This window comes from Leopardus geoffroyi, chromosome E1 (genome assembly GCF_018350155.1).
Source record: "Leopardus geoffroyi isolate Oge1 chromosome E1, O.geoffroyi_Oge1_pat1.0, whole genome shotgun sequence".
NCBI lineage: Eukaryota > Metazoa > Chordata > Mammalia > Carnivora > Felidae > Leopardus > Leopardus geoffroyi.
This window is the reverse complement of record NC_059330.1, coordinates 36810921-36826668: the sequence shown is the minus strand read 5'-3', so window position 1 is coordinate 36826668 and position 15748 is coordinate 36810921. Positions and strand designations below refer to the sequence as shown.

The following is a 15748-nucleotide window of genomic DNA, read 5'->3' as shown; positions in this document are numbered from 1 at the left end:
CCTTAAAGTCTTAAACCTAATGAAATGGCAGTAGCAGAAAGGATCATTTGTAAGTCACCTACTTGGAATCTAATAGCACTTTCCCCCATAGAAGCAATGTTATATATGGCGGCTACCCACAAAAGTCTACTGTACTTTGGATTCTATTTCCTCCTGCCTTCACAGGAACTTTACATTATTCTGTATTGATTTCCTTTTGTATATATTCAACCTCTTCCTCTCAATATGGCCCTTTCCATCAGTATTTATGCTTGTATAAAAATAAAGCAAACCCTCCCTCACTTTCTTCATATCCCTCCATCTGCTATCCTCTTTCCCTTCATATCACAGTGAAATTTTCAAGAAGTGTTGTCTGTAGTTTCTCTCTGTTTTCTCACCTCCCACTCACTCCCCAACATACTCCAATCTTGCTTATAGTAACCACACATTAATTCCTGTCATGGACATAGTGAATTCCATGCCACTAAATAGAATGAATATTTTTCTATCCTCATCTTAACATCTCAGGAATGTGTATGTGCATTTGATATCCTTTTTCCTTGGGAGAGAGTCCAGAGTTATTTTTTAAATCAAATTCTTAAAAGAAATCCATAACCCAAAAAAAGATTAAGAAAAAGGCAATACATAGGTAATAATGGAGTGTCTTCCAGCATACCCACAACTGAAATAAGGTGAGGCTACTTGAGAGAGTATCATCCCAGTGAGTATCTAGGTTATTTCTTTATAAGACAAAAATTCAGAAAATGGAAAAGAAGGAGATAAGTGGGGAGTATGTTGCCATAATTCAAGATGAATTTGTGGGAAACTACAAAAGATAAGGAAGAGAAGATGGTGAAGCCTCCTGGTTGACTTCTCGTATTCCTTTCTTTTCCCAGAACAGTTCCGGGCTGGCAATCAGGTGAAGAGAAATGTAAGATACTTGGATGATAGGGCAGGGAAAGTTCAGGACAGCTCTGACATGTGCAGTGGAAAGACAGAGAGGGAATAAGAGGAGGAAGAGGTGGGAAGGGTAAAGCAGCAACAGCTGGGAAGAAGGGTGTCCATGCTGATATAAAGGCATATGGAGATTGAAAGTGGCTGTAACTTAAGTTGCATAAATTAGTATGATGGGTCAATCTCGCCCTGGCAGACAGCGCAGCTTCCCACTGTACCTGGCCACTGTGAAGAGTTTTTCCATAAAACTCCTTTCTATAAAAAACAGCTAATCAAGCAAATCATCAAAGGGATGAGCAACTTTCCATCTTCTCTTGTGCCACAGCTCTAGCCCCTGATTCCTATAGTTACCCAACCTCCAATTCAATAGAAATAGAAATTAGAATGTGAGTCTGTGCAAGTGTATGTGTGTGTGTGTGTGTGTGTGTGCACATATATGCATGCATGCGTGTGTGCACTTCTCTTGCCAAAATGTATATGAAAGCAACAGCAGGAACTTTGCTAACCAATGTGGTTCTCATTTATTGACCCAGAAAAAAAAATGGAGCCATGCTGTGGCAGTTTAAAGGCCAACTCTTGGCAAATTATTAAGTACGCAAAATATGTTGTTGATGATCTCAACCTCTTCTTTTGTCCTCTCTCCCCCACAACCCCTACTACAATGCACACACATATCTTCAGTTCCCCTCTCTACCTACTGTAAAGTGCCCCTGGGTTCCTGCTTTCTCTTTTTAGTTAAGATCTTATAAGTTCACATAACGCTTATGTTTTATTTTTTAAATTTTATTTTAAAGGGGATGGAGATGAGCAGAAGGAAAGAGAGAGAGAATCTTAAGCAGGCTCCACACTCAGCATGGAGCCCAACACAGAGCTTGATCCCTCAACCCTGGGATCATGACCTGAGCCAAAATCAAGAGTTGGACATTCAACTGACTGAGCCACCCAAGCACCCCACCAAGAGTATTGCTTTTGCCAATCATAGCTGTATCATATGAAGGCTGATTACAAAGAAATAATTCAACTTAATGGTTGAATAAAGTAGCAGGTCTATCTAGTTGATGTTAAATAGCAGAATCCACTTTAATCTTGATGACGTTGTAATTAAATATTTCTGCCAATAAAAATCATATGTAGAACTTGATGTGGAATGGCATGAAGTGGAATGTTAGTTCCCTTCATTTTCAGAAGGTATAAAACAATCCTGCTACCCTGCCTTTCCCCTTTCTTCTTACCCTAAGCCTTAATTGTGCAACAACCCTCAAGAAGTTTGTTCACACACACACCTCTACCCCACAGCTCACAGAGGATACTTCTTTTTAGAAGTAAGGCGAGAAGGTGAGCAACCTCATCCCTCACTGGAGGGCACTATGGATTATTCTTTGCTGAACACAACACATTTAAAGTTTTGATCTTGTTTCATTAAACATATCCTATAGATGGCCTTCATCACATTCTCTGGAAAGATGACTCCACACTAGAGAATTCTATGCTCTTTAGGAGGCATTTAGTCAAATCCAGCCAACAGCTTCTAATTCTTTTCCTTCATTCTGAAAACAATTATCCCTTAGCCGGAGACTCCAACAAGTCTGAAACTAGAAATTTTAAACCAAAATGCAAATACCACAATAGAATTATATAGAAGAAAAAGCATAGGCACATGCACACACGCGCGCACACCCCCCTCCCCACACACACACAGAGTTGTGTTTATCCTAAAAGCCTCTGAGAATTTCATATCAGGCCTGTGCAGATAGATAACAAACACTTCTTTAATCTTCCCTTTGAAGCTTCAGCTTCAATATGAAAAGGAAGCTATCACTCCACGGCAATATCCATACTCAACATCATCAGGTCCATGCAAATGATATTTGGAACTGGAAAAAGATGAGCACAGAATGAGCAGAGAGAAAATGCTGCAACCATATTGATGATTATTATTTTCACATTCAGTCAAAACAAATCCATCTTTACTTGTTCCTCAAAAAATGAAAATAGAAGAATAAAATTTCCTAACGGTCGGCTAGGCAGAATAGCCTAGAAAATTTACAGTTACATTACATGTCAAACAAAGTTTGCTATTTTTATTTTATTTTATTTTATATTTTATTTTATTTTCCAAATTTTATTTAAATTCTAGTTAGTTAACATGCAATGCAATATTTGTTGCATTCTACTTGTGTTTTTAAATTAGATTTTCAGTGAAACTTCGGGAAAGATAACAACAAATAAATTGAATTCACCATATTGAGGGGATCTTGAATCTACAGCAGCAGCAGTAGCAGTAGTAGTAATAGCAAGGACAGTAATAACAACATTAAGATTTCTCGAATATATTGCTGGACACTGTTCTAAATACTTCTCTTATATGAGCCCACTTCCTCCACACTGTGTAACCCTATTATTATGCTCATTTAATAACTAAGGAAACCAAGGTATTGAGAGGGGAGATAACTTGCTCACGGTTTACTCGGCGCGTAATGAGGCAGACAAGTTTCCAATCTTAGCAACTAGTTCCAGAGCATGCACTCTCATAAAAAATTGAGGAGGAAAGCCTTAAAAATATAATCTAATTTAAAAAACACTCAGCAAAATTCACTTTTTCCTCTAGATACATTTTACCATTGTAACAGAATTCAGTCACTCAATCAACAAATACTTGTTGAATGTCTTGTATATGACAAGTGTTTTGCTCTGGTGCCATGGACAAAATGGTGTCTAAAATACATAGAGTCCACCTGCTGATATATTTCAGTATCTTTCAAACTGCAAACAAACTGATCTAGTTTGCTACTCAAGAGTCACAGAACACTAGATGTCTGCTAAAAATGAAGCTACTGACTCTTAATTATTAGACTGGAAAGTTGGGGTGGGTATCAAATTCTTGACTATGGAGCTAACCAATGAACATAGTTATTGAGATTAAAGTACTCAGAGCTTTCACCCCTCAGCTAGCTAATTAGATAGATCCTGGTGAAGTAGGTAAGACAAACTACTTTATCCTCTATTACTGAAAATATCTCAGAAAGAAAAATAATTCCATCTCTTGATTATAGCAAAGGTTAGCATATTCAGCACTTAACATATGCTAGGCATTGTGCTATGTATACATTTTATATGTATTATTTTATTTAACCTTCATCAAAACCCTATGAGGTCAGTACTATTACTATTTCCATTTTACAAATAAGGAAACTGAAACTCAGGAAGGCCAACAAACTTGGCCAAAATCACACAGCTATTAAATGGCAGAACTGCCCCTCCCCCGTTCATGCTCTGTCTCTCTCTGTCCCAAAAATAAATAAACGTTGAAAAAAAAAAATTTAAATGGCAGAACCAAGATTTGTATCCAGGTCTCCTTGGCTCAGAGTTCAAGCTCTTAAATTCCACATTAACTGTTTTTCTATTTACTGTAATATAGGAAATAAATCTACTATTAAGAGAAGGTATAATTGTTTTGTCAGACAGCTTAGCATCAGAGAGTAGTTAGACCAGACATCTTTAACTTGGAGTCCATAGTTGAGCTTTAGAAGACTCATAAACTCCCTAAAATTATGGGTTAAAATCAATCTATGTTTTCTTTTCCCTTGAAGAAGAGTCCATAAACTTCATTAGATTTCCAAAAATGTCAATAACTCTTTTCCTCCAAAATGATAAGACCCTCTAGGTTAGATGAATAAGGTTGCAATGACATTATAAAATAGCTACCCAGAAAGGCCAACATCTGTAATGTTATAAATCTAGAACATCTAGATGATTTTTTTTTTTGCAACTAAAGTATTAAAGGTGTTATTTTACCTGTGACTTATGGAAATTTAAAACACATCATACATTCTCTGTCTTGTTAAGCCACCTGCTAAACAAAATTGAATCTCTTCTTAAGGATGTAAATTTGAACTTTGGTTTTTATACCAAAACAGTGGTGCCTTCTAAATGGATAGGCTGTCTGCGATACTCAAGGTCCAGAGATGACTTCTATTTCCCTCTCGACTATCTCTGTTCTCTGGTAATGGCTGTCTCCAAACAGACTGCCAAGAATGAAGTGTTATACTGATATTAGTAATGGAATCTTAGAATTCAAATGGAAACCTGGTTGACCAGGGCTTCAATGGCAAGTTGATAACACTAGTAAAACCCTTGCAAATGGCCTTGAGCAGCCACATGTAGAGAGTTATATATGACCAAGGAAATGGCTTTTGTGAACAATACTAATAGTCTGTACACTACAGATATTTCCTAAAACTTCATTTCTCACTTTGGAAGATTCCCTTGATTTCAAATTTTCTTTCTAGTACCAGTGTTTCATCTACTACCTTGCAAAAAGAATGGACAAGTGGCAAAGGGTAATATGGCCAACGACACCCAAGAACAGAAATGGGAAAAGAGCACCATCTGGTGGAAGTCTCTGGTGGAGGCCTCAGAGGCTGGGACTCAGGGGTTGGGGCACGAGTCTCAGAAATAGGCAGGAATGGGAAGTCCCCTGGAGGGGAGCTGGTGCCCCATCTAGCCCAGTACCTTCAATCCATCAAAAGAACAGGACCTTGTATCTGCCTACAAGAAGCTTACAATCTGGTCTAAACTATGAGATATTTATACATGAACAGATGTCAATCTAAGATAGTAAATAACAAATACTGTGGTAATAGCAGAGAAGCATATAACTCATGTAACAGAAGCATCTGCCATAAGTTCATAGGTTCTCTTTTTGGACGTAATATTTCTGTGGTCTTGAGACTATATCCACAAGTTAAAAAATTGTTTTTAATGTTTATTTTTGAGAAAGAGACAGAGCATGAGCAGGGGAGGGTCAGAGAGAGAGAGAGAGAGAGAGGCAGGATCTGAAGCAGGCTCCAGGCTCTGAGCTGTCAGCACAGAACCCGATGCAGGGATCAAACCCACAAACACTGAGATCATGACCTGAGTCGAAATCGGATGCTTAACCGACTGAGCCACCCAGGTGCCCCGCTATACCCACAAATTTTAGAAACCTACTCTGGAAGACAACACAATGTTCTCTTACTTATGAACTGGTCACAATTCAACTTTCATTAAATAATAAACAAGCATTGTTATCCAATGTTGACAGTATTGATTTTTTGGAAGTCTGTTCCCAGACAATAATAAAGAAATAAAATAAATAAAACCTTACTCACCATTAGAGTCTTCCATAACACTTTCACTACATGAAATCCCTGTCACAGTCAATCCAACATCCACTCGGATTCCAACAGTAAGAGATCTACATACTTTCCTCAATTAGTCAATGATTATGGTCTTTCACCACATCACTGAAAACCTGCATTCAAATATCCCTTCTCCTTTGTTCTAGCATCAGGACTGCAAATTGTGGTTGTATGTCTCATAATCTCCATGCTCCCTACATGTAATAGGCAACCAATTATAACTCGATGAACTATTAAAGAAAAATGCCAGCCAGGTATATTGTGACCAAATAAATGACTATAAATGTCAAATCGGAGTTTAGATTTTTTTTTTTTTCTTTCTGTAGATAAAGGGGAGCAGCTGAAGAACTGGTTGTTTGGTTGGTTGGTTGGTTGGTTGGTTGGCTTGCTTGTTTTTAAGGACAGGGAATGATGTCCACTGTGATCAAACCAGCAGAAATGTGCAGCCTGGAGGGGAAGGAGAAAGCCTGAGAGACAGTTTACTGAAGACCAAGAAGAGGGACAAGAGATTTGACAACAGATTTGGAGGCAGGCTGGGAATAGACTGTCAAGAGGTAAACCAGAGATATCTTTTGGTTCCAGACTTGTGTATTGGAGAGAACAAGGCAGCAATCACCTACAAAGAAATCCAGCTGATCACCATGTTTTAAACTGTAGTATCTTGGGCTCTGCCATTTGTGTCTGTGTTGATGCTTGGAACCTAATTTTATTTTATTTTTGCCTGCTTCAGGTTAATAGCTACTCTTGGGTCACCAAGACTCCTAGTTATCTGATTAGTAAATAACTGCTATCTGCATGACACTGTGACTGTGGACCCTATACTCATTGAATTTTACAGCTGGAAGGACACTGAAGGTCATTTAATCCAGCCCATCACTTTATAGATGGGAAAACGAAGTATGGAGAAGTTATCTGATTGCATCATAGAAGTTTAGAAGTCCACATTGTGAAGCTACCACAGTTTATCTTGTGCAGAATCAGGTTCAAACACATGATATTCACTCGAAAATTCCTTTGGTATTTACCTTGTTATGAACATGATCACATTATTCACCTGAGAGCAAATGTTACATAAAAATATTTAAGCTGGACTAGTTCTTAGAGCTCATCTAGGCAGAGTGCATTTCTCAACATTAACATGCCAACATACCATCTATATCTCAAGTTATGAAGGCTGCATTCACTCTCTCAAACATTAATAAATCTCTGCGATTTGCCAGACACTGTGAGGGACTGAGAGTACAGAAAGCCCCAACTGTGAGACTGTTTGGCTGGAATGGTCAAATTGTGCAGGAGTGATTTGATTGGCACAAACACACACACAAGGTAAAAACTAGGGCCAGAAGAACCCAGGTCTGGCTAATGCCAGAACCTATCTTACTGCTTGCAGATAAGGGTTGCTGAGGGAGGATCTGGGATCAGATAGAGGAGGATGCCTGGTAGGGGAAGGAGGGGGGGTCACAGAGAGGCCAGGGCCAGGATGCAGAGGGGCCAGGCCCCTCAGAACAGATGGCAGAGGCCCAAAGCAGGCATGTTTGAGAAGGGGATATGGCAAGATTCTGAGTGGTTTCCAACCTGTAAGCCTCTTTTTTATCTTGTGAAGTAGGCAATGATGTCATTCAAGAGTGATATGATAAATCTGCTAAGGACTGGGGAGCAGGGTGGGAAGAGAGGAAATTAGAAATGTTGCTAAGAGGAAGCATGTAAAGTAACTGCCAGGTGTCATTAAGGGCTCGGCTGGGGTTGGAAACTAAGACTTACTAAGTCCCACTGCATAATTTTTCTTCAGCACTGAGTAGCTGCCCAAGTATAAAAGCAGAGAAGGTGGATGGATAGTTGAATTAATCTGAGGTTAAGGTTCTTCTAGGCTTGTGAGATGAAGGACAAGAAAGTAAGAGAAGACTAGAGGGCATGTCCTGGGGCTTAGGCTGGGGCAGGAGGGAGAGACACCAATGGCCAAAGACTTGACTGTAATGTCTGTACATAGTGGAGACTTTTCACAATCAATTAAAATATCCAAAAACAGGAAATAGCATTATTCTTCTCTTTGCTCTCAGGACTCTCCTCTGTCCCACCAGTCTCAAACCTCTCCTATCTCTTGTTCCCTGTTTTAATGGATGACATCTCTGCCCACCCAACTGAAACTCAGGAACTGCCTCTTCACCTCTTTCTCTATTACTGTGGACATCCCATCAAACACCAAGACCTGTAAATTCTACTCCCTTTATATCTTTTAATCTAGCTCCTATGTCTACAGATGCTGGATTCATTCAAGCCCTCAAGATGCCTGACTCATATTGATATCACCACATCCTAAGACGTCCACCTGCCACCCTGCTCCTCCCTGACCCATTCTCCCAGTGCTGATGAAGAAGGAAGTGATGAGCAAAGTCTTTGCAGACAAGTCTGGGTCGGAGTCCCAGCTTCTCCACCTTCTAGCTGTCAGACTTTGGCAGACTTTGGCAGCCTCAGTTTCCTCATCTTTTTTTTTTTATTGAGTTATAGTTGACACACAATGTTACATTAGTTTCAGGTGTACAACACAGTGACTCCACAAGTCTATACATTATACTGTGCTCACCACAAGTATAGTACCACCTGTCATGACACAATGCTATTACAACATCACTAACTATATTCCCTGTGCTGTACCTTTTATTCTTATGACTTACTCATTCCATAACTAGAAGCCTGTATCCCCCACTCCCCTTCCACCATTTTGCCCATTGCCCCACCCCCTCCTTTGGTTTCATCTTTAAAATAGAAATAAAAGCTATACCTGCCTTGTATGGTTTTGGGGAGGGTTAACTGAGATAATGCGCACGAAGAGCTGAGCACTAGGCCTGGCGCCTGGCAGGCCTTTGGTAAATGTCTGCTGTAATGTCATTACCACCATGTTATTCAAATGACCTAAAGTGCAAACCCAGTCTTATCATTCCCCTGCTTGAAATCCTGCAGTGGTTTACCCCAGCTCTAGCTTTGAGGCTCTCCCCTACTCTGTTCACACTGCTGCTCTCACATGTCTCTGCTCTCTCTGCCAGCACACTTTCTCCATCGTGCCCCTTCTTCTCCCAGTGAACCCTTGGTGGTCCTTTGGTGTTCCCATAGCACCTCTGTGTATGCCTCTGAGCAACACCTACAATACTGCACCGCAGTCCTCTTGTCTCTCTATGTCACTGAGCCCTCAGGGCGCAGTGGCACAGAAATTGGGCTCAATAAATGCTTGCTAAGTAAGTGAATGGACATGAGAAACAGAAGGGCCGTCTGAGTTCAGCCTAAGTGAAGCACAGAGCGCATTTCAGGGAGGGGTCAAAGACAAGGCTGGAGACACAGGCAGCAGGCAAGGCTCTCCAGGCAATGCCATGGGGTATGGATTTTATCCCAAAGAAGATGGGGAAGGATACTTTCATTTCCCTCTAAATTACTCACACGAAGGCAAGAGGGAAAACCAAAGGAGAAGACAAGGAAGAAGAGAAAGAGAAAAAATAAGAATGCTTTGTTAAGTTAAAACCTTTATCCAAACGAAGAGTTTTTCCCCTTCAAAGACTGGCTTCAAAAAATAACCACAATATGACTGGCAAAAATATACTTCAAAAGACACGACCGAATACACATTGTAGTGGCAAGAATCCAATATATAAATACAATCAATTTGTTTCTTCATTAAAAGCTTTCATGAAGAAAATGATTTAATACAAATGCTAAAGCTACTGACACAGATTAATTGAAAAATAACAACAGAATCCTAATTAAAGACATAATATTATTTCACTCATTCATACCACTCCAAAATCTGAATAATTAAATATATAAAAATAGAATCTAAAATGCAGGCTTCTACTGGTAACCACTCTAAAAGCTACAATGAATTATTTACTGAAATTTTCAAAAATCTCATGCCCTTATATATACACTTTCTTCCAGTTAGGAACTGAGATACACACAGAAATTCAGAGATCATTTTTAAGTTGTTTCAGTTTTGCCCTCAACTTGAGTTTTTTTCCTAATTACACAAGATTCTATACCAGAATATCACTTTCCCATTTATTTCTTTGTACCGTATCTATAGCAGTCATAGTTAAATCCTTACAGGAAGGTCCCAATTATCCAAATCATAAAGAATGGAACTGCTTGATCTAAAGGCTAATGACTAAAAAAAAAGAAAAGAAAAGAAAAAAATAAAGACTAGTGACTATGTGACCAGTTCTATGGCTGTATCAATATGAACCAGGGGTCACCAGCAGTTCAACTACAATCAATCAGTCAATCCTAGAACTTACCTGACCCATCACGGGGCCAGGACTTTGGTTCTGTCCCACTTCAAGGGATTTTTCAGCATCAGAAATGTCTCCACATGTTGCCAGGCCACACATAAGTGCAAAAGACAGTAGGCAAACATCATGCCAAAGGAAGGACCAAGGCCAGCTGCTGCTGACCGTATCCCTATGCCCCACCCTACAAGTCAATTAGGTTAAAATGTTGTCAGCTACTTGCTGGTCTTAAGCCCTGTTGGTAAAATTTTCCTGTCAATGATCCCCAATCATACTGGGGGACCCTCCTCACCACCCAACTAACAGCCTCAACTCACACTTCCCTGTCAAATCCTTCTTCCTTCCTTCCCCTTCATTATTAAAATTCATTTGAAAACCAAAGTAGTCCCTTACCTTAAAAAAAAAAAAAAAACAACTTCTGATAAAGATTTTTACATATACTTGCCTGATTTTAAGACTCTCCTGGAGCCCTTATTGAAACATGAATTCCCAGAGATCACCCCAGACCTAGTAAATTAGCATCTCCAGGGTAGAGACCTAGAAAACTATTTTTTAGCAAGATCCTCAGGTAATTCATATGATGGGGCAAGCTTGGAAAACATTATAAAGGAAATGGGTATTTTGCCAATGGTTGTCTGTTAAGAAAATTCTAGATAGGTAGGCCCCAGTTCAAGTATAGTCTGTGCTCCATTTCCAGTTGTTTGGACCTTGGAATGCATTCTCCTAATGAAACAAAATAATAGTGTTAAGTATTCTGGGCCAGTTTCAAAAACCCATGAAATCTTAAAAACAAAACAGAACAGTGATTAAATCTTGTTAACAGATCTGAAGTATAGTAGATACAATCTTTCATTTACAAACCAATCACATTTCAGAAGTTGAAGCATAAAGTTGGCTAATTTTTCTGTAAAGTTCCAAGAAATGGTTAGGTTACCTGGCTATCCATAAAAGCTTATTAAGCCTGTAACAAACCAAAGACAGCTATAGAACCAAGGATATAGACATGAGCTTGGTGTCCTCAAAGCAAAAGATAATGATAAGGAGAAATGATATGCCTTCCTTCTCTGGGCATAGGAAACATAGGCAAACTCTGACATTCTTACCCTCTATTCTCTTTGCAACCATCTCCCACCTCCCAGGTGCCAAGGATTCACATGTTATCCATAGCTCCCTACTAAAGCATCAGCTTACATACCCCTGCCCAGAGCTTTCCTCTCTCAAATTACCTACTTCTCTCAAATCCAGTCAAAGCTCTCATTTCCAACGTTTGGTTCCATCCAATCTTTTCCAGGTATCTCTCCAATTACTTCCTTATGCTTAAGAAACCAAATTACCCTTTGGTTCCCAAACATGGCTAAACTTTACCTTCTCTGTACCTTTGTACCTGCTATTTCTGGGTGCCATGTACCTCACCAAAACCCATCCTTTTCAACCCCCAGCCAAGCCATGATGCCATCTCATAGCCCTGAAGGTTTCTCAGATCCCCTCAGCCAGAACTGACTTCTTTCTCTGGGATTTCACAGTACAATCTATGTGTACCTCTTCTAAAGCTTTAGCCACAGTATATCTTGAGTTATAGTTATTTATGCATGCTTTTACATCTTTCCCATTGGGTTGTAAGTTTCTTGGGAATATTTTTGGGGTATCTAATTAAGTAACATGGGTTATATTAGGCACTTTTATGCAGGACAACAATCCTACTAGGTGCATGTGTTGTATAATTATTTGGTTTATCCAGCTCAAAAATAAGTTACGGAAAGACTGGAATCTGTGTCATATTCACCACAAAAATGCTTTGCAAATAGTATATGCTCAATAAACATTCAATGAATAAATGAATAAAGTTATACTCTTTGCTTTTTATAAAGAAATTGAGCCTCAAAAGAGTGCTGGCCCAACAATCATACCGCCTGGGTTCAAATCCCAATTCCAGACCCTAACAGTTGTGTAACCTTGAGAAAGTCGGTTACCTCTCTGCATCTGTTTTCTCATCTGCTAAATAGGGATTATTCAATATTCATCTCACACACCTATGGGGAGAATTAAATGGGATAATGTCTGTAAAGCCCTTGACAACGGGACTGGCATACAGTGCATGTGCAATGAATGTTGGCTCTGTCATTCTTAAATCACAGATGTTAGAGTCTCTGAAGCCCTCATTCTTCCCAAGGAAAAGGATCCTCTGATGCTTTGATAACCCTCAGTGTACCTAACACTGTTCATTACACATAAAAAGTTGGTTCAACAACTCACTGGCCACTGAATTTCCCAAGCACAGTCATCTTAACCAAAAGTTACAAGAAAACCATTAAACAGGGCTAATGCACATGCATGTGCACTCAAAAGTCTCTTAACCCTCCAGGTGAATTTGTATTTTAAAATAAGGTGATGAGCCTAAATAAATTTCTAAATGGTGAGACTCCAGGTATGTAACAAATTGAAATCAAACATTTCAGACCTTCTATAGAAGATATCTGTGAGCAGTGGTCTACATGCTGGCTCTGGTCATGAGTCTGGCCACTCACTGGCCCAGTAACTTCTTGAAAAACAGGGTTATGTCATGTGTGAGACTGTCTTGATTGCCTGGCATCATTCCCAACAGAGAGTAAACAAAGAGCCAATAAATATTTAAGCAAATTAACTGCTTCCAGTTTGTAATCTTCATCCTGCTCTTAGGTGATTCCATTTCTCTTTATGACCAACATAAAACTCAATCATGGTGACTGATGTTTTGAGAAAGAGGAAGTGAGGGGTTTACTCAAGCACCATCACTTTGGGAAACTAGTCCCACAAACCCAAATGTTTTACTAGTCACACAAAGTGTAGATAATCCTTTTCTAATGAAGGATTCATCCTGTGTCAGTTCAGTGCAGCTCAAAGAGATAATATCTAAGAAATGAAAGTTGTTCCCAGTCAGTCATACCTCATCTAATGAAGACCTTGAGAATGAACTTCCTTTATTTAAAAAAAAAACAAACTATTTTTTAGCAAAATCATCATAAATTACTCAAAGGATGGCTGTATTTCATATGGCTCAAAAATAATTTTACTTTCATGTGCATTTATGGATGTATGTTTGTTTTGGCACAGGGTAAAACACCTCCAAATCTTCACAAGAGTGACCCAAGGCCATACTACACAATTAAAGCTTAATTTCCTCTTTTGACATCTCTTTTCCCCTCAGTTCCAACTCCTTTCTCACCTGGAAACCAAATATTCTTTGGCTATTAAATCTGTCCCTTTTTAAAACAGGAAAGGCTCTGATCTCAATGACTTAGTATTAAATACATATTCACTGTAGAGTTGGAAAATACAAATAAACAAAAAGGAGAAATTAAAAATCACTCAAACTCCACTTCCTAGAGATTACCATCATTACCATACGTTTTTGGTGGGGTGGGGTGCCTGCTGGCTCAGTTGGTAGAGCATGTGACTCATGATCTCAGGGTCTTGAGTTCGAGCCCCATGTTGGGTGTAGAGATTACTTAAATAAATTAACATAAAAAGAACACATTTTGGTGGTTTCTTCAGGCATTTTTCTCTGAGGTTTTATATATATATATATATATATATATATATATATATATATATATACACACACACACACACATATATATATATATATAGTACTTTTTTCACTTATAGTATATATCTTATTGCTTCACATCAAGAAATCTTCTATAGCATGCATGATTAAATTATCTTTTTTTTTTTTTTTTAAGTTTGCCCTTTCAACAGAATGGATAAACAGAATAAACTGGAACAGGGAGAAACCTGAGACAGAGAACCAGAAAGCAGAATTTTGCAATGCTCTGAGTAAGACTTTATGAAGACTGAAGTTTAGCCAGTGACAAAGGGAAAAGGGAGGACAGATTTAGGATGAAGAATCAATAGGCTTGTTGATGGCTCAGGGACTAAAGACAAAGGAGTCAGGAATGACTCCCAGGATTCTGCCTTGGGGGTGTTAGGTCTAGGGAAATCAGAATTAGGTTTAGGGGTGAGCAGAATAGAAAATAGTGAGTTCAGCTCTGGACACTGCATCAGGATTTTTCTGACTACGAGTAACAGAACACCTAAAGGACATAGGCTTAAATAAACAGAAGTTTATTTTTCTTTTAAAACAAAATGTCTGAAGACAGGTGACTCCAGGGTTGATACAGGGGCCCAACAATGGCATGAAGGACCTAGGCTCTTCCTGTATTTCTGCTCTAATACCTAAGAGCAGAGTTATGTCTTAAGGTGGCTATTGCATTTAATGTATGCCATCTCCCAAGCATAAGACTGTCCTGTAAGAGGCTATCAGAAGTCTGTCACGGCTTTCAAATCATGATTCATCCCTAGGCTAGTAGGGTTCTGTTGTCAAGGAAGAGTGGAGGGTGCCTGCTGGCTAGGCATCCAGAAGGGTCTGCCTCAGCCATGTGAGCTTTGAGATATCTAAGACCCCCAAAAGGAGCTATCCAATATGCTGTCTGAAGCCTTGTGGAGAGATGCGCAGTGGAGCTGCAGAACTGTAGAGGAAGTCATGAAGCTGTGGACATGCGTGCAACTGCCTAAGAAGAATGTGGTGGGGAAAGAGGCAAGACTGAGGGGCAATGGTAAAGAGGGCAGGGCGGGAAAATGAGCCCAAGCAAAAACCTGGGGGGGTGGGAGGGGGAGACAGAGAGTGTAAAAGCAAGGAAGAAGGAAAATCAGGAGAGACTATTACCATGGGAATTAAGAGAGGGAGAGGATTTTTGGTTTTTGTTTTTAACTTTTGGAGGAAAAGGAAGCTATCAACAGTGTCAGACGCTGCAGAGAGAACAAATAAGACAAAGACTGAAAAGTGTCTTCTAGATGTGGCAATTAAAGAGTTACTGGCACTTTGGTGCTTTGGCAAGAGTAACTTGACAGAAGCAGAGGCAAGATTGTAGAGGAATGAGGAGTGACCAGAGAAGAGGAAACCAGAGTCTAGGCTTCTGTCTGCAAAAAAAGAGATACAGAACAGTAGGGAACCGCTGTGCAGGATGTAATGTTTTTCTTAACATTAGGAGATATTTGAACATATTTCTATGATGAAGGAGACATGTAACAGAGGGGGGAGGAAAGCTAAATTTAAGAAAGAGAGGGTCTCTGGGGCGTAGTGGTAACAGAGGAGGGAAGATAACTGTGTCACTGCTTCAGTCCTCAAACAGCGGGAGGAGGAGCGTGATCTCAAAAGATGACAGAGGGGCAGAGACCTGTAAAGCCACGTAGACACATCTCAAAGGGGAGAGGTTGGGACAAGACTGAATGGGAAAAGTCTAGAAGTGTCAGCAAGGAGTTTGAAGAATGCCAACAGCACTACTGGAAAGTAAGCAAATTCTATTTAAGATGACTGTGAGCAAA

At 39.5% G+C, this 15748-nt stretch overlaps 1 protein-coding gene across 1 annotated transcript in view; it reads right to left on the bottom strand.

Moving 5' to 3' along the window:
* Positions 1-15748, bottom strand: part of SKAP1 (src kinase associated phosphoprotein 1) — a 280282-nt gene that overhangs the window by 222071 nt on the left and 42463 nt on the right. The gene's annotated exons all lie outside the window — the stretch shown is intronic.